Source organism: Suncus etruscus, chromosome 1, assembly GCF_024139225.1.
Source record: "Suncus etruscus isolate mSunEtr1 chromosome 1, mSunEtr1.pri.cur, whole genome shotgun sequence".
NCBI lineage: Eukaryota > Metazoa > Chordata > Mammalia > Eulipotyphla > Soricidae > Suncus > Suncus etruscus.
In genome coordinates this window covers 55,479,010-55,505,036 of record NC_064848.1, presented here as the reverse complement: position 1 = coordinate 55,505,036, position 26,027 = coordinate 55,479,010, and the positions used below count along the sequence as shown (strand labels likewise).

At 33.0% G+C, this 26,027-nt stretch overlaps 1 protein-coding gene and 1 non-coding gene across 2 annotated transcripts in view; both read left to right on the top strand.

Annotated features, from left to right (window-relative positions):
- The window catches only part of LINGO2 (leucine rich repeat and Ig domain containing 2), a 1,160,605-nt gene that overhangs the window by 795,873 nt on the left and 338,705 nt on the right, over nt 1–26,027 (top strand). The window lies entirely within an intron of this gene.
- On the top strand, nt 7,326–7,458 carry LOC126031669 (small nucleolar RNA SNORA51). Its single transcript, XR_007503507.1, has one exon. It is a non-coding gene; the product is annotated as a small nucleolar RNA SNORA51 (small nucleolar RNA).

The following is a 26,027-nucleotide window of genomic DNA, read 5'->3' as shown; positions in this document are numbered from 1 at the left end:
TCAGGTCTATGGTCAGAGGTTAAGCCCAGATATAAATTCTCACAACCACATAGTTACAAGTATCTATACAATCTGAGTCTCACATTTACAAAGCTCATGCTTAGTCCTTGGTAATATTTCAATTTATTACACTTTCTTGTATATAAAGTTTGCCATGTAATGAATTATGCCTATTTAGTTAAGTATTTGGATTTTTTCCTTTGAATTTTTTCTGGAGCTTTAGTGCTATGATTATTAAATTATTTCCTTTAAAACTATTTAAATTTATGATAATGTAGGCTCAAATACTTTCCTAACTCATTTTATTAATATATTCTTGATTAATCTCATCCATTCTCGTATATAAAATCTCTAAAGTTACTTTTATTTCAGCTTCTTTCCATCATTATAATACCTTTTCAAATTTAGTAGCAATTGAATATCATTTATGGATTAATTTTTGTGTATATAATCTGTACAAAACTACTTTATTCTCAGAATGATGGTATAGCTCTTTTTTCGCTTTTGAAATTTTTATATATTCAGCATATTGACTAACTTTTCTATTTTAATTTTATTATAAATTAAATTTTGAAATATATTTTAAAAGATAAGTATCTAGGTATAATATATTCGTAAAAAACCAACTTTAATCACATTTATATAAATATATTTATTATTTATACCTCTTATTTATCATAATATATTAAATACTCAAATTAATACCAAGATCCTATGCCTCATTCTGGAATACATCTGTCGTTTTTTCATTAAAACATATTTTAGTTAGTTTTATTTTTTAATATAATAATTTTATTTGTATTATTAAAGTTAAATGTTGTATGATTTTATTAGTATACTCAAATTTTTCACTATTTTATCTATATCAGCCAGTATTATATTTATACCTTTGCTTCAAAAAATAAATGATAAATAATGTATTGCTTCATAAAAATACTTTTAAGATTTTATTTCTTCCAAAAACACAGAGTAGTGATATCAAGGATTAGGATATTGACATGCAGCCATAATGGTTGAAACTAGTTGAAATCCCTGAAAACATATTTTAATATATTATTAACTTAATGCTTGTAGGCCTAATATAATTATTTTTAAATATGCTATTTACATATAAAATTGTTTATAGTCTATGATTTTTAATATGGGCCACTAAATCAACTTGTTAGGCATATTGCATGCCTATTAATGTAAATATTATATTTGACTTAGAGTGGAATGAACAATTCCTCATACAACTTTTCATTTTAAGATTTTCTAGGTAGCTTCCATATCATTTTAAAGTATTCATATGTTCTTAACATCAGAAATCTATGGCTTAGTTTTTTTTATTTGTTTATATGTTTTAACAATTTAATATCAAATTTAGTGTAATTTTTGCTTTTTTGATATAGCTACTACTTATTCTGCATTTGACTAGTATGTAATTTTGAACTTTTATTGGTTTCCTTCCAAAAATATTTTCTTTCTTTAGGAGCTATTATTATATTTCAAAGAGATAAAATTCTCCATTAATCATAAACTGAATTTATTGAAAGTAGAAGTTAAACTACTCATCTCTTAAAAATATGTTGTTATTGTATCTAATTTTGATTACCTAGTTTTATACATTTCTGATTTTTTTATAATATTCTAGCCATTCTTGTGATGATATGATGATCTTGGTCACCTGCAATGTCCCAGCACTCCAAATTCCATCTTTACTATAATTTAAAATGTTAAATTTTAATAATGTATATGGCCTTACTTTTAAAATGTTTACATATATTGAATGTTCCTATGTCAAGAGCAAAATTATATTAATGAAATACCTTTGCAAGGAGAATACTTTAGCAAGTCAATACTTCCCCAGAGACCATATGTATTTTCTATCCAAAATTCTTTTTTCTTACAGTATTCATTTACAGTAGAAATGATGTCTTTTAGAAATTGAGAATATAGGCTTTTTGGATTTCAAATGTATCTACTGTTGTCCATGTACTTAACAGATAAAACACTAATTATTATTGATTTGTTTTCCTTTCATTCTACATGCACCCTCCCTTTCTTGACTATTTACTCTGATTGACTGTAATATTTTGTCAAGTATTTTTTCTTCACTAACTTATCAAAAACAAACAAAATAACACAATTTATTTTGATTGGTCTAAAGCTGAAGATCTGAAAGTAGTTTTACTGATTATATATTTCTTGAATCATGACCTTATTCCAATGAAATACCTAAACATTTCTTGGGCAGAAGAGAACACTGGCAGGGGTCTTCAAACTACAGCCCGCGGGCCACATATTGTATTTATTCCCATTTTGTTTCTTCACTTCTAAATAAGATATATGCAGTGTGCATAGAAATTTGTTCATAATTTTTGTTTTTACTATAATCTGGCCCTCCAACAGGCTGAAGGACAGTGAACTGGCCCCCTGTTTAAAAAGTTTGAGGACACCTGGATCCTATAGTGGGTAGTGTTCTTGACTTGCCTGTGGCTGACCTGGGTTTATCTCCTGCATCCTAAGCACAAACAAGAGTAAACCCTGAGCACTGAGCATCTGTACATTCTCTTACCACCACCACCACCAAAAGAAAAGAAAAAAATTTCTCAATTATCTTCTGCAGAGAATTTGAAAAGATTAATCTATACTTTAACAAGAAAAATAAATTTTTGTATATACATATATGTTATGCATATGTACAAAAGTAAAATAACATCTAGTGGTTATATGTTATTTTCAATTTTTTGATAAAGAATTTATCATTAAGTTCATTCTATACTACTCTATGTCATTATGTATTTATTAATTCTTCTCAAAGTCGAAAATAATGTTCTGATTTTTCTAAATACCTATTGTATCAACATTGAAGCATTTTAATATAGTTTCCCTGTACATAATATTTTCACATAAGTTCTTCTTTTGAAGTGGATTTCACATGTGACTGGCTTACTCCAGTCTGCACTCCGTAATCACTTCTGTTGTGCTTTCAGGGACCATCTGGGGAATTAGAGATCTAGTCTGCTCCCATTCAGCATTTTATCCTCTATGGTGTCTCTCCTGCCCTCTTACAATTATTTTTTTCTTAATCTATCACCTCAGTGTTTGTTTCTTTTGTTCCTTAATCTCATATATTTATTCTAACTTCTACCCTTTGGAAACGCCCTGTCTTCTCTCTACTTTGGTATCTTTATAAACACATATAGCAGGATTTCATTGCTTGACACAATATTCAGATTCCTCATAGTGAGTCACAGATTATTATTGATGCCGTTTGGCTGTATCATTTAAATTATCTTCTGCATTTGTTGTGAAAGAGGAGTTTTGCTTCAAAGTAGATATAAATATTTCTCCTCTTCTTTTAGTGTTTTTCACTAGGACACCTTCCTTCTTATAATAATAATAATAATAATAATAATAATAATAGACACTTTATTTCTCGACTAAATTTTTGTTGAACCTCTACGTTAAAAATATTTCTTGTGACTTGAGAGATAGTACAACAGGCTGGGTACTTGCTTTGCATGTTGCCAGACAGGACTCAATCCCTGGTACCATAGGTGGACCCCTGAGCCCACCAGGAATGAGCCAAACAATATTAAGCTAACCCAATGAGATATTTCAGTGATCAGACCCAAAGAAACAATATTTCTCAGGTCTTGTGATTCTGGAAACCAAAGAGTTACTCCAGTGCCCACGTTGCTACATCTGGCAGAATTAGGGTAATTATGTGGTTCCTAGCATCTAACCAATATCCCATATATGCAAAAGTCATATTCCTGCACTTGTTCTATCTCACTAATACTTTCTGCTTCTAATGAAAGGACAGTGAAACTTTTCTTGATGTGGGAAATAAAATCTGTCAAGAATTGGTCAGTATCACTGTTTTTGACCACTTTTTTAAAAAAAGATATTGATATAGTGCTTAAATGTATTATGCACTTTCTGAAAATATAATGGTTGAGAGATTGTTAACTGGATTATAAGAAGAACTATTACTAATGTACAAGAGATTTTTATTTTGGCAAATTTATTTTTTATAATTTAAAAATTCTGTCATTTTCATTTTAAATTTGCCATCTTGAGCACCTTAAGACAATGGAGCCATTTTTGTTTGCTCTTTCTATTTTCTAATAAAGATATGCTTTTTAAGTAACTCATCATTTTATAAGACTATAGTATTTTTGTGCTCATTATAGTATTATCAATTTATTTATATTCAATACACAGTCACCCAATTTTAGTGTATCAAATCTAGAAGTCAGTTTTGTTATTTTTTTCTAGTTTGTTTGCTTTACTTAATTTTATTGTAAATGAGTGAAATCATCAAATATTATTCTTCACTTATTTCTTATTTCACTTAGCATCATCTAACTTTCTTTATTTTGTCCCAAATAGCATGCTTAAATTAACATACCATAGTTTCCTTATCAAGCAATTTAATATACAGCTTACGTGGCTGGCTTACCTGAAGTTAAAATAATCTGTAGTGTAAGTGTTGACTATGAGCATCACTATTATTTCCATTATTTTCTGAACCCCACAGCAAATCAGAATTTTCTTTATGCTCAGAAACAACAGAAAATTATAATGTCAATACCTCTGCTTGCTTTTCACCAGCTTCATTTATCAGGTAAGGGATCAAGGATTAAAATATTAGTAACTTTCTTATTCAATATAACCTTATTCAATATAACTCTTATTCAATATAACCTTAGAAGTCCTAGCAATAGCAATCCGACAAGAGAAGGGAATCAAAGGAATTCAAGTAGGGAAAGAGGAGCACAAGCTAGCTCTATTTGCTGATGATATGATGATATACATCAAAAACCCTAAAGAATCCACAGAAAAACTACTAGAAACAATCAACCAATACAGTAAAGTGGCTGGATACAAAGTCAATACACAAAAGACAGTAGCGTTTTTATATACAAACAATGAAGTTGAGGAGAGAGAGATTAAAAATACAATTCCATTTAAGATAGTATCAAAAAATATCAAATACCTAGGAATCAACCTTACAAGAGAAGTGAAAGATCTATACCAGGGAAACTTCAAAACACTTCAGAAAGAAATTGAAGATGATCTAAAGAAATGGAAGAACATCCCATCCTCATGGATAGGTAGAATTAACATAGTCAAAATGACTATTTTACCCAAATTGCTATATAAATTTAATGCAATCCCTATCCAAATCCAGACACAATTCTTTAAAGAAATAGAACAATCAATTATAAAATTCATTTGGAACCATAGAAGACCCAGGATAGCTAAACACATTCAGAAAAATGAGAAGTTGGGAGGTATCTCCTTACCTAACTTGAAACTATACTATAAAGCCATAGTAATAAAAACAGCATGGTACTGGAACAGAGACAGGACCTCAGACCAGTGGATTAGAACAGAATTCCCAGACATAAACCCCCAGATATATAGCCAACTAATATTTGATAAAAGAGGCAAGAATATGAAATGGAACAAAGAAAGCCTATTCAACAAATGGTGTTGGTACAACTGGAAACTCATATGCACGAAAGTGAAAATCGACCCATATCTCACTCCTTATACAAAAGTCAACTCAAAATGGATCAAAGATCTGGAAATCAGACCTGAATCTATAAAGTTTATCGAGAATAAAATAGGCAGAACACTCGAAGACCTTTATATTAAAAGGGTCTTTGAGAATGGAGCACCAATGGCAAAAACGTTAGCATCAACTATAAACAAATGGGACTATATCAAACTAAAAAGCTTCTGCATGGCAAAAGAAACCCTACTTAATGCAAGAAGACAGCTAACAGAATGGGAAAAAATCTTTTCACTTGATATATCAGATAAAGGGCTGATATCTAGAACATACAAAGCGCTCAGAAACCTGAGTCCTTCAAAACCAAACGAAGCCATAAAAAAATGGGGAGACGAAATGAATAGACATTTCTCTGAGGAAGAGAGAAGGATGGCCAACAAACACATGAAAACATGCTCACCTTCACTCATCATCAGGGAGATCCAAATCAAGACAACAATGAGATACCACCTCACACCAGTGAGGTTGGCTCACATCAAAAATAATGGGAACAACCTTTGTTGGAGAGGATGTGGTATGAAAGGAACTCTCATTCATTGCTGGTGGGAATGCCCCTTGGTCCAACATCTATGGAGAAAAGTCTGGAGAGTGCTCAAAGAACTCAGAATTGAGCTGCCATTTGACCCAGCAATTGCTCTCCTAGGCATATATCCCCAAGATGGAAGGACATTCATTCCAAAATACATATGCACCCCACTATTTATTGCAGCACTCAGTATAATAGCCAAATCTTGGAACCAACCTCGATGTCCAACAACAGATGAATGGATCATTAAGATGTGGTACATATATACAATGGAATATTACATGGCAGTTAGAAATGATACAATCACAGACTTTGCAGCAACGTGGATGGACCTAGATCATGTTATGTTAAACGAAGTAAGTCAGAAGACAAAAGAAAAACACAGAATGGTAGCACTATTCTGAAACACCTAGAATACATAAAAAACAAAAAAAGGACATTGAAGAAGCATAACTGCTAGAACCACAAAGAAAGACTCCATAAACTCCATTCCCTGATCTGCACAGCCACCAAGTTCTCTAGAAACAGGTCTGATTTTACCATCCAAGATAAAGTAGAAGTCTTCCACATACCACGAAAGCAGCAAGAGGAGAATAAATGATCTATTTTTTTGACGTCTTTATTTTGGTGTGGAGATTACGGTTGATGTCTCCAATATTATTTTATTTTATTTTGTTTTGTCTTTCTCTTTCTTTTTTGCACTTGAGTATGATTTGATTTCAGAACCGAGATTATTGTGTGGTGCCTGTCTTTATTGTTGTGGTGCTTATCGGTTATTTAATTCGATATTTTTTTGTGTGTGTGTGTGTGTATTGTTGTGGTATTTTAATTACTTTTTTCACATCCTCTCTCAAACTGAGGTTGGAAGCCTCTAGACAGGACTCTGCCTATTTTCAGTATATTTGATTTTTGATTGAGAAGAGGACATATTAGGTGATGGGTATTCCCCTGATTTAATGTGAATATGTACCCAAAATACTACAGTGAAAGATATGTAAGCCATTATGGAAAAAAAAATTGTGTTTTTAATCAGAAACTTTCTTTGACTTACATGTATTATTATTATATTAATTATATTATATGTTATGTTATGTCACTATATTATGTTATATTAGTTTACCTTATTAGGTTAATCAATTTTGTCCTTTAAATGAATTCTTACTTAAAAAAAAAAAAAAAACAACTTTAGTTTGCCCTGAAGAAAAAAAAAATAAATAAAAGATAAAATAAGGCCTCCCAATTCTTACCACAGGCTGTGTTCTTTACACTGGCTGTATAGAAAGAGGAGGTACAGTAAAGGCACCCCATATACACCTCAACACAGGCCCCTTGCCGGGTATGTATTGTGAATTGGGGGACAAAAAAAAAAATATTAGTAACTTTCTTATCTAGTGCTCAGCAAGAAAACAGGAATTTTTCTGTTCTGTTGGTTCAGTAAATATAGTGAGAAATTTGACAGTACTAATGATGTTCTACTTCTCAAATATTGTATTTAAATACTCATGTAATCACCACTACTTTTGCAGTATACTTGTGAAGTTTTATGTACATGAGACACAGTTTATGGGCCTTCAGCTTTGTTAGTTTGACAGATTCTTCAACATTTTTATCACAAAACTTTTGTCAACACTGTTCCATTATATAGTGATCAAAATCAGAGCTCTGAAGATCAAGAACTGTAAGAAATGTGGAGTACTTTGTGTGTATCTTCTATCAAAATCAATTATTGTTCATTTTGTCTAGCCGAGGGCTGAAAGTAAAGAGCTTAACATGTATTCATGAATCTACATCATATGGTTTGTTATTCAGATAACTCTGAATGTCTGAGTAACAAATTTTCTCAGATTTTCAAACAGAGAATACATGCTGAATTTCATGTTTTCCTACCTCCTATGTCTTCTGTGGGAAGTATTGGTGGAAAATGAGCCATATAGGTTATAAAAAAGGTTTACATGGAAGTTCTATTTTATGAATAGAAAAACAAGGCTATAAAACCATTTTTGCAATCTCCAGTTAATAACTATCCACTCAGCAGAAGCTGTTTTCTGCTCTGATGTTTCTCCTGATATTCTAGCTTTAAACAAATAGGATTCAATTACTTGGAACAGCAAACCCAATTCTAGACATTTTTGATTTTGCTTTTATTGGATACTTCTTGCGTTTATAAATGAAGAAACAAAGATTACTCACAGAGCATGTTCTTCCTGATTGTCCCTTTTGCTAATAAAGACTCTCCGTGGGGAAGACAGCTTTAGGCTTATAGATCATGCGCAAATATATTTAAATAAAGACCTTTTCCATAAATCTCTTCTAAGATAAAATTAGCTACAATATAGTCTCATCTATAGTATTTATCTGAAATTATTATCTGATAGAGTAACATTTTTCATATTAGAGAATTCAAGTTAAACAATTTGCATAAGAAATAGAGAAAGAGAAAGGGATTATACAAATGACCTAAAGCTGAAAACGCAACAAGAAATCTGATAACAGTTCTACTAATGTGTGTGAATTTGGGTGTAAGGGAATGATGGGTGCAAGGGTATTTCTATACTGCAGTGTTTAACCAGAATTCTACAACTGTGGACAGAGGGTGGATACAATTAAGTTTTCATGTTTGATGATCTATATTTTGGGAGTACTTTTATATGTGTATGTTTTGAAGCACCTTATTCTAAAAAATATCTAGTAAGGACATGGATTTGACAACAAGGTTAAATAAAATCACTGAAGGAGACATGAGCCTTTCATAGTTATACTTTTGTCATAGATTTTGTCTTGTACTTTCTTAAATTTGAGAATCATTTCTATAGTAAGATTTTTGATTATTAATATTCCTTTCTGGGGGCCATACCCAGAGATACTCAGGTATCATTCCTGGTGGTACATGAAGGCCCATATGGATTGCAGGAGTTTGAATGCAGGTTGGCTGCATGCAAGGCAAATACCCTATCTACTGTTTTATCAATTTGGCCCCTGACTATTAATTTTACAATTTTAAAATATATAGTTAGACAGTCTGGGAAACCTGCCTACTATGTAAGACTTAGAATTTTTGAGTCACTCAGTAGTTTATTATTTTTCATATTTAGTTTTTAATTGTGATATCATTGGTTTTTTTGGGGGGGAGCCACACTTGTTTGATGCTCAGTGGCTACTCCTGGCTAAGCACTCAGAAATTGCCCCTGGCTTGGGGGGGGCATATGGGACACCAGGGGATCAAATGGCTGTCCTTCCTTGGCTAGCGCTTGCAAGGCAGACACCTTACTTCTAGCGCCACCTCACCACCCATGATATTATTGTTTTTAACATGAAATAAACCATGAAGTTACTAGTTGTACTTACTGAGTAGTCCACTAAACCAGAAAAAAAAAAGTTATTTAAAAAGAATCATGTGGGCCGGAGAGATAGCATGGAGGTAAGACATTTGCCTTTCATGCAGAAGGTCATCGGTTTGAATCCCAGTGTCCCATATGGTCCCCTGTGTCTGCCAGGAGCAATTTCTGAGCCTGGAGCCAGGAGTAACGCCTGAGCACTGCCGGGTGTGACAAAAAAAAAAAAAACCCACAAAAAAAAAGAATCATGTAAATAATAATCATTTCTTTTTAACTATTGGATATAAGTTGCAGAAAATTGCAAATTTCAGAGATCACAAATTTTCTGAATATATTTTGTCAGGACTGTTATGTTGATATATTTTTCTTTAAGTGTTATATTAGCTCCTTTTTATATTTAACAGAGTCTCCATCACTATGAGGTAGTGATGAACCACTTCATCACTTCAAGTAATATGAACCTCTTTTCTTGGTTAATGTTCTGCCTGCATTATCTTTGAAGTCACCATAACAGAGTTGTATTTCAAAAAACAATATTATTACAGCAATAAAGAATTGAGTTACCTTAGTCTGACTAGAAAATTATGGTAGTAACACATGAATGAAATGGTTGGTAACAAATATAGCAGCAACATATGACTGAAAGAGTGGGTAACATATGAGGATCAAAACTCTATCTGAAGTATTTTATTAAATTGCCAAATCATCTTTTCTAGTTGTCTTTGTAGTCAGAACACTTTTAAAAATAGTTACTAATTTCAGCTCTATATGTTATATAGATGTATTTTAAACTCTTTGAGGCACATATATTGTATTGTTAAAAATTATATCAACCATGGTTATTGCTTGGTTGTTGTCTTTATTGCCATGGTGCTTATTGCTTTGGTGCTTTTCGGTTTTTTTGTTTATTTTTTTGATGTTTTTATATTCTTTTTATGTTTTTTTTCCTTTTTCTTTTTAGTCTCTTAAATTAATATTTATAGCCTCTAGAAGGAGTCCTCCCATTTTTTGCTTGTTCATTTTATACCCTCCCTTTTTTTCTTTCCTTCTAACAGAACCACATAACTTGAACCATCTTGTTATACCTCACAAATTGGAGGAGAAATAATGGAGGGTACCAAGACCAAACGGTCGTATGAACATCGAGTAGAAATAAAAAAATGATCAGACTTAAATACCAAATCCAAAGCCAATGACAACAGATTCGATACCGAATTTACAACAAGCTAGACACACCAATCTACAACAAGCTAGACCACTTATACTAGCAACCCAGTGGGCAAAGGAGGGGGATATGGGATGCATGTCAGGAACAGGGGAGGAGGGAAGACAACATTGGTGGTGGGAAAGCTCCGATTCAATGTCACTATATTATTTTTAATATTAAAAATTATATCAGCTCAAATCTATTTCTGCTTGTAAACTTCTTTACGCTGTATACATATAAATAATAGTGTACAATGAGAAATTCATATCTTGTGGTATAATTTTTATTTAATATGTGTTTTTATTTAGGGATTCACCAAGTTTTACTTTTACACATTACATCTAAAGAATATGGGGAAAAGATTTTATTGTGTTCTTAAACTTACTAGTTTTTGTAAGAAAATAAGGCATAAGAGATTATTTGCATAAAAGTACCTTTCTGATTAATTTGCTTATTTCTATGCCGAGTGACATAATAATAACTTCTCTAAGAAATCTATGATACTTAATATGTTCTGAGGACAAACACACTTTTTCATGGATTGTTTTTTTCCATTAAATTGATTTTGTAATGCTTAATAACCAGCTGAAAACTTCTTAATGTTATGCACTATTTAGTTTAAATAATCTAATAAAAGGAAATCTCTTACTGATCATTCTTGCCTAGAAAGTTTATAAAAATATAACCATAAGATGTATCAGAGTCATAGATTGCCTCTATTCCCTTAGTAGAATTCTAACAGAACAAATACGAGTCATCCTATTTCTTTCATTTGTTATATATTTGTTATATATTGTGGAATAGTACTATTTTGAGTACAAATCAACATTACTTATATACACTATTTGTCAAATTAGGAATGTATATGAGTTAACATTTATTGTTCATTTAAGAAGAGTATGTACTATCATTATTTTTGCCTCTAAAAATAAATAAATAAAACCAGCTACATCAAGCTACCTTCTCTTATCAATAAAGGATACCTCAAGAAACCCCTAAGATTTCCTAAAAATAAAACTATTACTAAATCCTATATCTTTTCTTCTATAAATGTTTATCTATGACAAAGCCTTACATATATTAGGCACATTGTTGATTAGCAACAATAGCATTGATAAAATCGAACAATTGATAAAAATAATGAATATGCTAAAAGGCCATAAACAGTATTTTTTGGATAATATTTAACTCTAACCACAGTCCTGAAATTATAAAAATAAAGCTGAGTAGTAAGGAAATACTGTTGAGGGCTTATTACATGAAAGACAAGGCACTTAAGAGATATATAAATAATCTCATTTAATCTTCACACTGTATTTTGAGTCAGAATTACCCGTATGTGGGGCTAAAGTGATAGCACAGGAGTGGCATTTGTTTTACACACTGCCAACCTGTGACACACTCGGGTTCGATTCCTGGCATTTCATATGATTCTCCAAGCCCAGGTCTCTTACAAAAATCAAGATTTCTAGTACAGAGGCACAATTCTGACAACAGAGACTGAGCAGAACCTTTGGAATCATAATTTCCTAGACTTCAGCTTAGGGAACGACCAAAAACATGGAGCACATGCTACAGAAAACTAACACACCAACAATGTTGGAACAACCTTAAAGATTCTATCCTAGGCTTTGTCCTAGGACCTGCGCAAATACAAAGATTGCTTGCTACAGTGGCTTATTTTCTCATCCACAACCAAGAGGGAAGGTTCCTGACACCACAAAAACAAACAAACAAACAAACCTGGGATATGGCAATGAGAGGTATGAAGCTAGTGGTTGTTCCCATGACAATATGCTTCAAGAGTGGAGAAACCCTGAATCTCTTAGGCTACGGGAATTTTCTTCCTTTCCCAATACTTACTGTGCCTATACGAAAAACAAACAAACAAACAAACAAAAACAGGTGTGGTAACACCAAACCATGCCACTGCAGCACTTTTTTTGGTTTTGTTTTTTTTTTATTTTTTATATTATTTTCCTATTCTTTTTTCTTCCACATTTTTCTTTTTTTTTTTTTTTTACTTTTGTGGATATTATTCGGTGATTTTTTCTTTTTTAGTTGTTGATACCAAATCTTTTCTTCTCTTTTCCTTAACCTTTTCATCTCCAACAGAATAGCATAATTTGAATCATTCAACCTCATAGGGGAAAAAAGGGGGGAAAAGAATGATACCAGGACCAGTCATATAAACATGTAGTGTAAATAAAAAATGACCAGATACATAGTAAGAGGAGGTAAGGTGCTTGCCTTGTATGTTGCCAACCCCAGTCTAATTCCAGGTATCACATATGGTTCGTCAAGCATTGTCAAAATTGATTCCTGGTTAGAACCAAGAATAACCCTGATAATCAGTGTTTGTGTCCAAAACAAGACAAATAAAAAATTAACATCAGGCTTACTAATAACAGAACTTATGCATTTCACCACCATGTGATTCTATATGATGAAGAATCAGTGATGTTCATATAGAATTTTCTTACTTTGCTAGATGGCAGAGCTATACATCAATTCTTTTTCTTCCACAACCCCTTTGGTTTGGAAGCCACACCTGGCTGTGCACAGGGATTACTCCTAGCTCTGTGCTTAGAAATTGCTCTTATTTCTGGCAGGCTCAGGGGACACATGGGATCCTCAGGATGGGACTTTGGTTGGCCACATGTAAGGTAAATATCATCTGTGTTATCATTCCAGCCCCTTCTTTTTGTTTTTGTTTGTTTGTTTGTTTTTAAAGCATAATATTATAAAGGAAGGAGGATGAAAAAACAGAAGCAGTCAGAAGACAGAATTTTACAAAGAAATTTGAGGCAAAGTAGAGTCTATAGGTCCCAATAGCTAAAAAGGCTACAGATTAATAGATCTTGGGTTAGTAGGTCCCAACCAATTCAGTTTAATAGTTTGACTTTTTACTTCACTAAACAGTTTGCAGCAGAGAAACAGGAAAATAAATGAAGTTCTTGTAGTAATTCTTGTGTTATTCCAAGCATTATTTGAAAACATTTAATAATATTCCCTAACAATTTTTTCAAATAAAACTTGTATTTTGGTGTATACTGAAAACTAAAATACAAATTTATTTAGGTCCTAGCAAATTCTTTATTTTTTAATATTTTCTAAGTTGACGATGATGAAATTAACATATTATATGCTAATTAAAATTAAGATAAGAAATATTTAGAAATTAAACTGTTATGTTAACTAATTATTTTAATGTTGAATTGTCATTAATATTTGTTGAATCAAAGTCAAATTTATTAAGGTACTTACAAAATTATCTGATAATATACAATTTATATATTCTAAAAAACGGTTTTGAAAGTTAAAAAAAGGTCATACATTACTCTCTTGTTATAACAGTGAAATAGAATCTCATTTGAGTTTAGTAAAAGTTTAAGATTGAAAAACAATGTTATACTTTTTGGTTGTTTTATTTTTTGTTTAGGAGCTATTTCTAAGCGCATAGCCAGAAGTAACTCTGAGCATCACTGCTGTGGCCCAATAATCAAACAAAAACCAGAAAAACATATTCAGCAATTAATAGCTAGCTATAAAACTAGTCTGTGCATGTCCTCCAATGCTTCTTTCTTCCAGTGTAGTTTTAATTTATATTTTTAAATTCTTTTTACCCATCCTAAAATAATTATGAAGTCCAGGGCTGGATAGTGGCGTTAGAGGTAAGGTGTCTGCCTTGCAAGTGCTAGCCTAGGATGGACCATGGTTCGATCCCCTGGTGTCCCATATGGTTCCCCCAAGCCAGGAGCGATTTCTGAGCGCATAGCCAGGTGTAACCCCTGAGCGTCAATGGGTGTGGCCCCAAAACTAAACAAAACAAAAATTATAAACGAATTTTACAACCTTTCATACTTTTAAGTTTATAAGTTTATATAGTTTCTCCCATAGAATCTAGTATAGTGGTTGCTATTAAAAAATGATGATGGGCCCGGAGAGATAGCACAGCGGCATTTGCCTTGCAAGCAGCCGATCCAGGACCAAAGGTGGTTGGTTCGAATCCCGGTGTCTCATATGGTCCCCTGTGCCTGCCAGGAGCTATTTCTGAGCAGACAGCCAGGAGTAACCCCTGAGCACTGCCAGGTGTGGCCTAAAAACCAAAAAAAAAAAAAAAAAAAAAATGATGAGGTTTCTGGAGAAGAGAAAATTTGACTCACATTTAGGTAAAGATTTCTTTTAGAAACATCAAAAATCCATCAAAAAAAGTCATAATGAGTATGTTGGATTTCACCAAAATAATGAAAAATATTTTCTCTGAAAGTGTTCTCCTCTTCAGAGGATAAAAGTCACTGATGAAGCAAAAAATTTAGTTTTATTGCAGAGAAACTTTATATCTATAGTATATAAAGGTAAGCTCTCTAAATTTAATACTTACAAAAACAAATAATCCAATTATAATAGTCAAAATTTAGGCATTTTACTAAATAATATAAAAAATGCAAATAAACCCTGGAAAGATCTCTATAATATTATTTATTGGTAAAGTGGCTTCAATAATCTTCAATTGATTAACAGTAAAATAAACTATGGCATTTCCATGCCATTCTTGCTCACCAGCAAAAATAAATAAATAAAGCTTTGAAACCAAAATTAAATTATTGTTGGGGATCAATGTTAAATGAATATAAATCATAAAATTTTATATTATATGACACTTAATTGAATTATGAAGATAAAGATTAGTTTATTTAAGCTCTAGTATAATGGGGAAAGGGGAGGGATGGCTATAAAGGGGTAGTATGGGACTTTATAAAAAACAGGATAACATAGGATTCTGCAGGCCATTCTTACTCAAAATACTACAGGGGAGGATAGTGTGTGTGTGTGTGTGTGTGTGTCTGTCTGTCTGTCTGTCTGTCTGTCTGTCTGTCTGACTACCTGTTTGTTCCTCAGAAATATTACTTAGTATTCAACCAAGGCTTATGGAAGAAACAGCTCCTGCTTTTTTGCGAAGATACTGCAGCACAAGGGCAAGCCTATAATCATATCTTCAAATCTGAAATATAAATCAACATTAGACAAATTCTTGATAATTTTACTAATGTTACTGTGCTCTAATTTTACATCTCTCTTTCTTGTATTAAACAGTGAGCTGACAAAATTATGTAATAAGGTCATTTGTAAGCAATATTTTCATTTCCTCTGCTCTTTTATAATGGATATAATGTTAGGTTTAATGCACTGAGCGGATATCTGCTCACATCTAATTTTTAAATGATTTGGAATGAGGATGATGCCCTTTTAGAATGCCTTATGTGGCATTTGTGTGGGTTTTGAAGAACTATGGATCCACAAACCAATGAAATAAGGTGAGAACCTGACATGATTACATTTTCAAACTTCATTAGCAGTATCCTTAGAGTATATCTCAGTCTTAATATGCACACTTGAGAATTGGCTGGCTGTTGATCTAGCTTAATCCTGAATAGTAATATACATTTTTTTTCATCTGATATTCTTTGAAAACTGCTGAGTGAAGTGAGTCAGAAGAAGAGGAACAGAGAGATAATTATACATCTCATAATAAAAGAACATGAAATGGCCAAAGACAACAGAACTAGAGTGAATCTGCAAAACTGAGTTTACCTGGCTGCTTGCAATGAGGAAGAGAAAAGGAAGATTGGGAGGGATTGTTGGGACATCGGTGGAGGAAAGGAGCTCTTTGATGGTGGATGTGAAATTAAAAAGATCAGGCATAAAACTGACATTAATAGGGGCCAGAGTGAAAGAAGCGGTAGGGCATTTGCTTTGCATGCAGCTGACCCAGGACGGACCTGGGTTTGATACCCAGCATCCCATATGGCCCCCCAAGCCAGGAGCGATTTCTATGCGCATAGCCAGGAGTAACCCCTGAACATCTATTAAATCATTTGTGGCTTGTCTTTACCAGGCAACTTCTTCCAAATTAAAGCATTTATATTTTAATTTATTTTAGCCTCCAACCTAAATTAACCTTATACAAATCTCTCTCTAAAATCCTCCCCACTGTCATTGTAGAACTATTGATTGAAGCAGTGGTCCTCAAACTATGGCCCGTGGGCCACATATTGTATTTGTATTTGTTTTGTTTCTTCATTACAAAATAAGATATATGCAATGTGCATAAGAATTCGTTCATAAGTTTTGTTTTTACTATAGTCAGACCCTCCAATGGTCTGAGGGACAGTGAACTGGTCGCCTGTTTAAAAAGTTTGAGGACCCTTGATAGAGTAACCACCTACTGAAAGGTCATTTCTTTATGGTGGGAAATACTTAAAGGTGATCAGAGATTATTCATAGCTTGGGGATCATATGGGATGTCAGGGATTAAACCCCAGTTGGCTGCATGCAAAGCAAATACCTACCTGCTGTGCTATTACTCTGGCTCCTATAAGAGACACTTTTAAAGAAACTGTGCAGAGGCTATAGCTATTCTCTGTGGAATCAGTGTTCTTTTCTAATTGCATATATTCCAAAATATTAACATTTGCCTTTAGGTGCTGAACACAAGATATGACATAATGTTTTCTGGACTTAATCATTTTTTCTATAATGCATACCTTGTCAGGAAAGCTAATATTATGATGTTTTCTGTACATAGATCTGTATTCATTTTCTTTTGATTATGAAGAGACCAGTTGAATCCTTCAGTAAAATGACACAAATTAAAGATAAATATAACTGAATCTCAACATTATCATTTTCTGTTAAAACAACTTGCTTTAAACTTCTAGGGTGAGAACATCAAGATGAACTTTATTTTCTCTTTCTGATTACATTTGATTATCAGAGTACAGAGTTAGAAAACAATTCAAAAGGTTCTTAAGTCATTCCCTGCTTATGTTTAGAAAAAAATATACTTTTACTCACTTTGAAATTTATCTAGGTTAAAGTTTTATAGGTTTTACTTATGAACCTATGTAGAATTTTAATCAGATTATATATGTATATATCATTCTTAATACCAAATAATGCTGTTGTTTCAGAAAATCCCTTAATTATTCTTTGTCTTATACTCTTTATTGAAGAAAACAGATTCTTAGTAAAATGAATCTTCATTTTGAGATTATAATTTCTAAATATTTTTTCCATCTTCTTCCTTGCCCCACTTGAACTTTAACTCATTTCACAAGAATATTGAGCCATAGAAGAAAATCACCCACCCCTTTGGATTCCTTTTTGGCTCAATGATTAATCAAAAATATTAAGTATATTCAGAATGAAAGATTCATTTGTCAATATGGATATACAAAAATTAAAAGGTTGTAAAAATTAAAGAAGAATGAGACTAATCATGTTATAGCCTTGTTAAGAAATCTGGATTGTCAAGGAGAAAAAAGGTTGGAATTTATGTATAAAGGAAGGAATACTTTGATTGTTCACTGTGAAATAATACAGATAAAATCCTCAGATAGACCTACACCTTATAAATTCTTCACAAACTGAATTATTCCAATCATAAAAAGTTTGGGTACACAAGGGATCAATTGTTTCTTTGAATGGGAAAAGGACAAAAATTGCATTCTAGAATCAGAGATAGTATAGATGATAAGGTACTGTCCTTGCATGAAAATCACAGGTTTGAACCCTAGCACAGCATATGGTGCCCCAAATCCTACCAGAAGTGAGCCTTGAGCACAGCTGGTTATTGCCCCTTCTTCCAAATATGCTTTATTCTTTAAACTTTTATGGTCTACTTATTGAATGAGGCAAACTGGGTCATTGAGAAAAGTTTTCATTTGTTCTTATTGAAAATAACCTCATAAGACCAATTTAGATAGTATCACAGTACCATGATTTTAGAAGTGCCTTTTAAGAGACTTTTCACCACTGAACATTTTGTTTATATTTCAATGTGAGTTAAAGATTAGGTAAATTTTCAAGAGAAAATTTGAAGCATAGTGGCTTGATATAAAAATTTATCCCATGTAGTGTAGCAGCTATACTTCCAGCTTTAGGCAGATCTTGACAATCTGAGTCAGGGGTTGGAGGGATAAATCTGTGGCTAGTGTACACATTTTGAATGAAAGAAGTCCAGGTTTGGTACCGGCACCTAGTAATTTTTTCATAGAATATTGTTTAGCAGAGTAGAATACTAATAAGGAAGTGGCCCATGGGCACTAGAGGGTATTACTTCTAAACAGACAAATAAAACAAGAAGAAAAAAATGTTACAAATACGTTTAACTTTATTGACAAAACAAATATGATTTTCATGATCCATAATCTTTGTTGTTGTTGTTGTTGTTGTTGTTATTTGGGGATCACTGTTAGCTGTGCTAGAAGTTTACTCCTGACTTTATGGTCAGGGATCATTCCTAATAGATCTCAGGTTTCTTCAAGCATCAACCCTATGTCAGTTACTTGCAAGTAACATTTAAAATGTTTGTTTAAATGTTGCTTAAGCTTTTTCGAATTGTGATCTCTTTTCACTTGAGAAAATTTTATGTGAGCCCATGTATTCATATGGTGAGAAGCTCAAATACATTTAGGGTGAAAGCTAAACAAAAAGGCAAAGATGGGGGTTCATAACTTTGATGTACTAATCAAATATTTATTTAGATATAATAAATCACAAGCTTATTTATAGTTTATTTTTTCACAAATTCTACATTCAGCTATATCACAGCCATGTGTAGCTCAAAATTTAAACAGTAAGAAATGTGTTTAATTTAGTGTTGAAGTCTTAGATAGAGGGAAATGGTATATGAAAATCAGCGAGCATGGAGAATTCTAAGCATTGATAGTCAATAGTCTGCTCAAGCTCAGCACCAATTTTTATTTAAGAATATAAATAGTCACCACAGGTTCAGAGAGATGTCTTGCAAGTAAAGAACCTAAGTTTGATCCTGGCATTCCATAGGGTTCCAAAGTACCATCACAAGTGATTCCTTAGCACAGAGCCAGGAGTAACCCCTAAACTTTGAATGATTTGAGACAAAGATAGATAGATTACATAGATAGATGATAGGTAGATAGATAGGTAGGTAGGTAGATAGATAGATAGTTATAGATAGGTAGATAGATAGATGATAGATAGATAGATATAGATGATAGATAGATATATAGATAGATGATAGATAGATAGATATAGATGCTAGATAGATAGATAGATAGATAGATAGATAGATAGATAGATAGATAGATAGATAGATAGATAGATGATAGATAGATAGATGATATAGATAGATAGATGATAGATAGATAGATAGATAGATAATAGATAGATGATAAACTACTATAATTTTATAACAATCTGCAGGTTTTCTGAAAACCAAGTAGGAGCACATATAGGTTGGCCTTTGGTTGCTACTGACCATGGTCTAACTCATAATATAACAATAATTCTTAATGCATTAAAATTATATCTATCAATGTCATAACAATTTGTAGTAACAACAGCAACTATGACAATGACCAAATATGTCAGAACCTAAGAATCCAGGTATATGAAGGACAATGAGAGGAAAAAAAGAAAGAGCCGAATCCTAAAACCATAGAGACATGCAATTTATCTAAGTAAAGAAAAGAAACAAAGAAGGAAAGATTACATGTTTAAGAGAAAACATGGGCTTCTCCAGAGGAAGACAAAAGCCGTGAAGGACTTTTAGGAGAAAGTTGTATATAATTTCTCCCAATTGTCTTAGCCTGGAGATCTCTCCATAAAAAAAATCAGTATGTTGGGGCCGGATCAATAGCACAGTGGTAGGGCATTTGCCTTGTACGTGGTTGACTCAGGACGGACCTGAGTTCGATCCCCGTCCTCTTATATGTTCCCCAAGCCAGGAGCGATTTCTGAAGGCATAGCCAGTAGTAACCCCAGTAGTAACTGGTTGTGGCCCCAAAACAAACAAACAAAAATCAGTGTGTCCACTCAGAAAAAGTCTAGAATTCAAGGATGGTCCTTTCATATTCTTATTATGACTAACACATTCTCTTTTTTTCTGAAAGTGTTCACCATTCTTTTGATGGTGCCTCAATTTTTCCAATTCCAAAGAGCCTGTTTTTGCATTTCAAAGCAATGTGTCTCACTTGTTCCTTTACTTCAGGGTTAGGCAATTCTCCTAGTTTTATTATTTCTTCTAAAAAAATAGTAACACACCACCCCTACTCAGAAAAAACCTCATTTATCTGTCTGGAGCAAGCCTATATGGACCAGGTTAGACTTACTTTAGACTTACCTTAGACTTCACTTACCTTAGACTTCACTTGTGGTTTTATACATATCATATATGTATATATATATAAAATGTTTACATATTTGAACATTTATAATGCATTTATCCACTATTAAAGAACCATACCAAGTAATTTCTTTCCACTGAAAATCCTCTGCTCTGTTCATTCATCTTTCCCAAGAAAAAACTACTGATCTCACTGTTTTTGCCTTTTCCAAATACCATGTAATTGGAATCACAGAATTTAAGGTGTGTGTATTTTCAGATCGTCTTCTTTTACCAAGTAATATGCATGTATTGAAAAACAAAACTGCTGTGAATAGATGCAAGGATAATTATGAAACAGCTTTATTAAACAATTCATGAATTTGGCAACTTCCAAACTAAGTTAAAAAAGATCTGCAAGGATAACCACACAATGGATTGTATTTTGTTGTAATAGTAGTAATCACAAAGAGAGCAAGACAACATTATTAACAAAAGACAAAAGGCAAAGTCACCTTCCTTTAAATGTGCCTTGTGTGTCTGGGTCCTGAGACCTGGGAGTATATCTAGATTGATTAGTTAAAATTTTACTATAGGGAATGACTAAGGATACAATTAGGTGAGATATTAAGTCCTGAATGGTTTGACATAAATCACTCTATTTGAGACTAATAGTTTCTTCTTCTCTTTGTGTGTGTGTGTGTGTGTGTGTGTGTGTGTGTGTGTGTATGTGTGTTCAGGGGTGTATGATGGCTAGAATGTGAGATTCAAAGCAAGTGAGGAAACGTTCTAATCAGACCACATTTTATTATAAATGTGATAGAAAAGATCTATTTGAAAAACTTTTCTAACCACCATAACATCCAAAGACAACATTTCTAAATGTTGGTATATAGGGTGATATAATTTTAATATATGTTTGAGTCACAAAATATAATTCAGCTCATAACATGCAAAAATGTTAAATTCAAATATATAAAAATATAAATGTGAAGCTGTAGAGATGGTACAGCAGCTAAGGTGCTTCTATTGCTTTCATCTCAACCACGTTCGATATCCTACGTCCCATACAGTCTGTTGGGTGCCATCAGAAGTAAACCAAACAAAAATCATGCATGTGGGTGTGACTTCCATGCCAAAAAGATAATGTGACTGAGACCAGTTCCATTTCTGGCACTGTGTATGATCATCTGAATCTGTCTCTCACTACAGAGCTAGGAGTAAGCCCTGAGCACTGCTGGGTGTGGCCCCAAAAGAAAAACAAACAATAATAAAAAATAATAAGGCTACTTGAGTCCCCTCACTGCATATATTCTCCTGAGAATGACAAGGAGTGAGCCATGAACACATAAAACAGGAATGGTTATTGAAGACCCCATAGATATCTATCGGTATTCTATCTATTTCTGTTTAATTTATAAAGCTTTCTGGTAACAGGAGCAAAATGTAAAAATATATAATAGCAGTATGTACTTTAATCGATAACATGTGTTATTATAGAAATAAAAAGCAGCAATATATAATTCTTGATATTTCTTCTGATGTCTTAAAAGAGAAGCTAAAGATAGCCAGACAATGAAGTAGTATAGGCACCATTAAGAGCAGGAAAAAAGTAAAGAATGGGAAGGATCAGGATAGAGTAATAAGTAATAAGTGGAAAATAGTCTTTGTGCCTCAGCTAGGGTGCTCTGCCTTAAACCCAAGTTCCAATTCAACTTTTCTGAACATAGTTATTGTACTAGGAGTTAGTTACTATGAAAATTAGGAACAGTATAAAATACAAAACTTGAGTTTTGTGTTGGTGTCAGAAATAATAAGTTGGCTGAGAAGTGGAATGGTATATATTCCTGACTTGCCTCATCATCTCAAGTTAGAGTCTAACAAAAAGAGAGCATTTAGTAAGAAACAGAAGAGAGTTCAAGAGTTTTTGTAGATATTGGGCAATAAATATTCCATATGTCAAAGATAAGTATTAGTTCAAGGAAGAACAAGCGTTCCTCGCCACTTTTGAGCTATAATAACCTCAAAGAAATAAATCTGTGCTTCTTTTGCAACTGGGGAGTGTGTTTAAACTTTGGGAATCCATTAAGTGACAAAGCAAATTGTTGAAATAAAAATAAAATGGGAAAATATATATAGACATTAGTGAGAAATTAAAGAGTTGGGGAAGGATTTCATAATGGTTTAATCCAGTCTGATATGGATATAAATTGAGCTAGCGGAGATTTGGCAAGCTAGAAAGTCCCTGACCCAAGCTTTTTAAAACTCTGATGTTTGGCTTGGATTATTTTGCCTAGAAACCTTGTTCCAGACCCATTCTCTGTTACATTATATTACATTACAATTGTAATCAACAATATAAGATAAATCATTTTGTGCCTGCTAATGGGTCAGATTTGTGGGGTGAGTGAAAAACTAGGGACACTGGTGAATAAAATGTTACACTGTGATGTAATTGGTGCTTAAACATTGAATAATTGAATCAACTCTAGTATGAACAACTTTGTAAGCCAGTGTTTAAATAAAGTTTAAAAAATAATGTACATCAAGATACCTAGATTAAAAATATATATTTTTATTTAGGCAAATGAGACCAGTATAAAGCTCAGGAGGAATTGTTTCAGTTTTCTTAGTAAATGATTCATGTTTTGGATCTGTGATTGATCTGCCTACCACTTAATCACATGATCGATAAAAGAAGATATTTTTAGATTGCTACAAAAGTTATTATACAGAAAGTTACAGCTTATTTTAACTCGATATATATGCTATTTTATGTACATTATGTTACTTCTTTAATGAAAATAACTAAAGTGATGTGCCCTAATATGGTTTTCCTAATGTGCTTTGTGCCTGATGGTTCTTAATTATTTTTAGGTGCTATTTCCAAAATTGAAATTAAATAATATTCTAAATTAGGGGCCTGGAGTGATAACACAGCAGTAGGGAGTTTGCCTTGCATGCAGCCAACAGATGTGGGTTCGATCTCCAGCATCCCATATGGTCCCCTGATCCAGGAGTAACCCCTGAACACTACCAGATGTGACCCCCTCAAAACTAAAATAAATAAATAAATACCAATTATAAATATTCTAAATTATTGCCAACACATTGTTATCTTTCTTCTTTCCTACTTTCCTTCCTTCCCTACTTCCTTCCTTTTTTCAATTTCTAAAGATGGAATTTTGTTTATTCTTTAATCTCACTAAAATGGATTTTTCATGGTTTACAATGTAATAGTCATTCTCATTTATAATAAATAATAATCACATATTTCAGAGAGATTTTGAAAGATTGCTTTAGTTTGTGAAAGAAGCTTGTAATTTTCTTTACTGTTTATTTGGTTTTATCCTTGCTTTACAGCTATCTCTGATCTTGTTATCAGAAAACTTTGTGTGTTTTCACAATGATTGATAGGATGAACTCTTGTACTTGATACTTTACTGATAAAGGCTCTGACCAACCAAAAGACAGGCATTGTTTTAATTTGTTTTCTTCCTTCAGACTTTTCTCCTAACTCTCAGGCTTACCTAGACTTCTAACTATGTACATTTTTTCTCAGTGATTTTCTCTGGTTTTCCTATGCAGTTTTTTTTTTTTTTCTTCAGAATCTTAAACATTAATTCTTCTGGCTTAAGAATTATTGTTGTCTTCTTCCAAGAAATTTTGGTGAACTTATTCAGACAAAAATTTCACAGAAATTTCTGGGATACTAACAGGCAGATCTTCATGGTGTTATAAAATGTTTTCAGTGTATTTTATCAGATGGTAAAAATTTTATCAGATGATGATCATTTTATGACAGTATTAGACCATTATCTAATATTAACAAAGCTTTCCTATATAAATGACAAAAGTAAAAGTATTTATTTCTAATATTTAGTTAAAAGCAAGCATAAATTTATGAAAAAATCTTTTCAATTTGACTGTAAAATGGATTATGAACTAGTCAGTCACGGAAGAAAATAATCCTCTGTATTCAAGACCTTTCCATGAGAGATAATGAGGTTGGACTATACTTGGAAGAAAAGATAAATGAAAGATTTTTCATCTTAACTCACAGAATGAGTTTGTAAAAGCAGTCCTTTCTCAGGTCTAGCAGAATATTTAGAATTTCTGAACTTTCTTCCTGTCTTAAACTACACAGGCAACAAAGTATTGAATAACGTTCTTACTTCTCTGGGGCCATTCTCAAAGATCACATTTGTATCAGACTGAATCATGCTTTCTACATGTCACTACTATGAAATTCTTCTGAACCAATTATCTTGTGAATGTGATTTCCAATCACTACTGAAGATTTCGAACATGTGAAATGCACAGAGGAAGAATTTAGGATTAGGAAAACACTATGGATATATTTTATTTAATCTCTTAAAACACTTTATCAGGGCCCGGAGAGATAGCACAGTGGTGTTTGCCTTGCAAGCAGCTGATCCAGGACCAAAGGTGGTTGGTTTGAATCCCGGTGTCCCATATGGTCCCCCGTGCCTGCCAGGAGCTATTTCTGAGCAGACAGCCAGGAGTAACCCCTGAGCAACGCTGGGTGTGGCCCAAAAACCAAAAACCAAAAACCAAAAAAAAAAAAAAAAAAAACTTTATCAATATTGTTAGTACACTGATAGATTTGGAACAATGAAAAAGCAACAACTCAAATGTGGATTCTAATTTCATGGAACATATAGTTTAATATAAAAATTTAGGAAATGGGGGCCGGGTGGTGGCGCTGGAGGTAAAGTGCCTGCCTTGTCTGCGCTAGCCTAGGACGGACCGCGGTTCGATCCCCCGGCGTCCCATATGGTCCCCCAAGAAGCCAGGAGCAATTTCTGAGCGCATAGCCAGGAGTAACCCCTGAGCGTCACAGGGTGTGACCCAAAAAAAAAATTTAGGAAATGAGCTGATAAACATTAAGTAAGGTCATTACTAATTGTTAAAATAAATAATTGATAACATAGAACTTGAAAATAGGGCTTGATTTTTACTAAAATGCAAGATTTCTAAATTGTGTGGTTAATCCCATTCAAACTCAAGTTATTGTGTTCACACATCTAACACATTCCTTTTAAAAAATACTTTCCCCAGCATATTCCATCAATTTGGTTTTTTGTTTGTTTGTTTTGTTTTGCTTTTTGGACCACACCAGGTGATGCTCGGGGGTTACTTACTCCTGCCTATGCATTCAGAAATCGCTCCTGACTCAGGGGACTACGTGGGACTATGGGGTAATCGAACCAAGATCA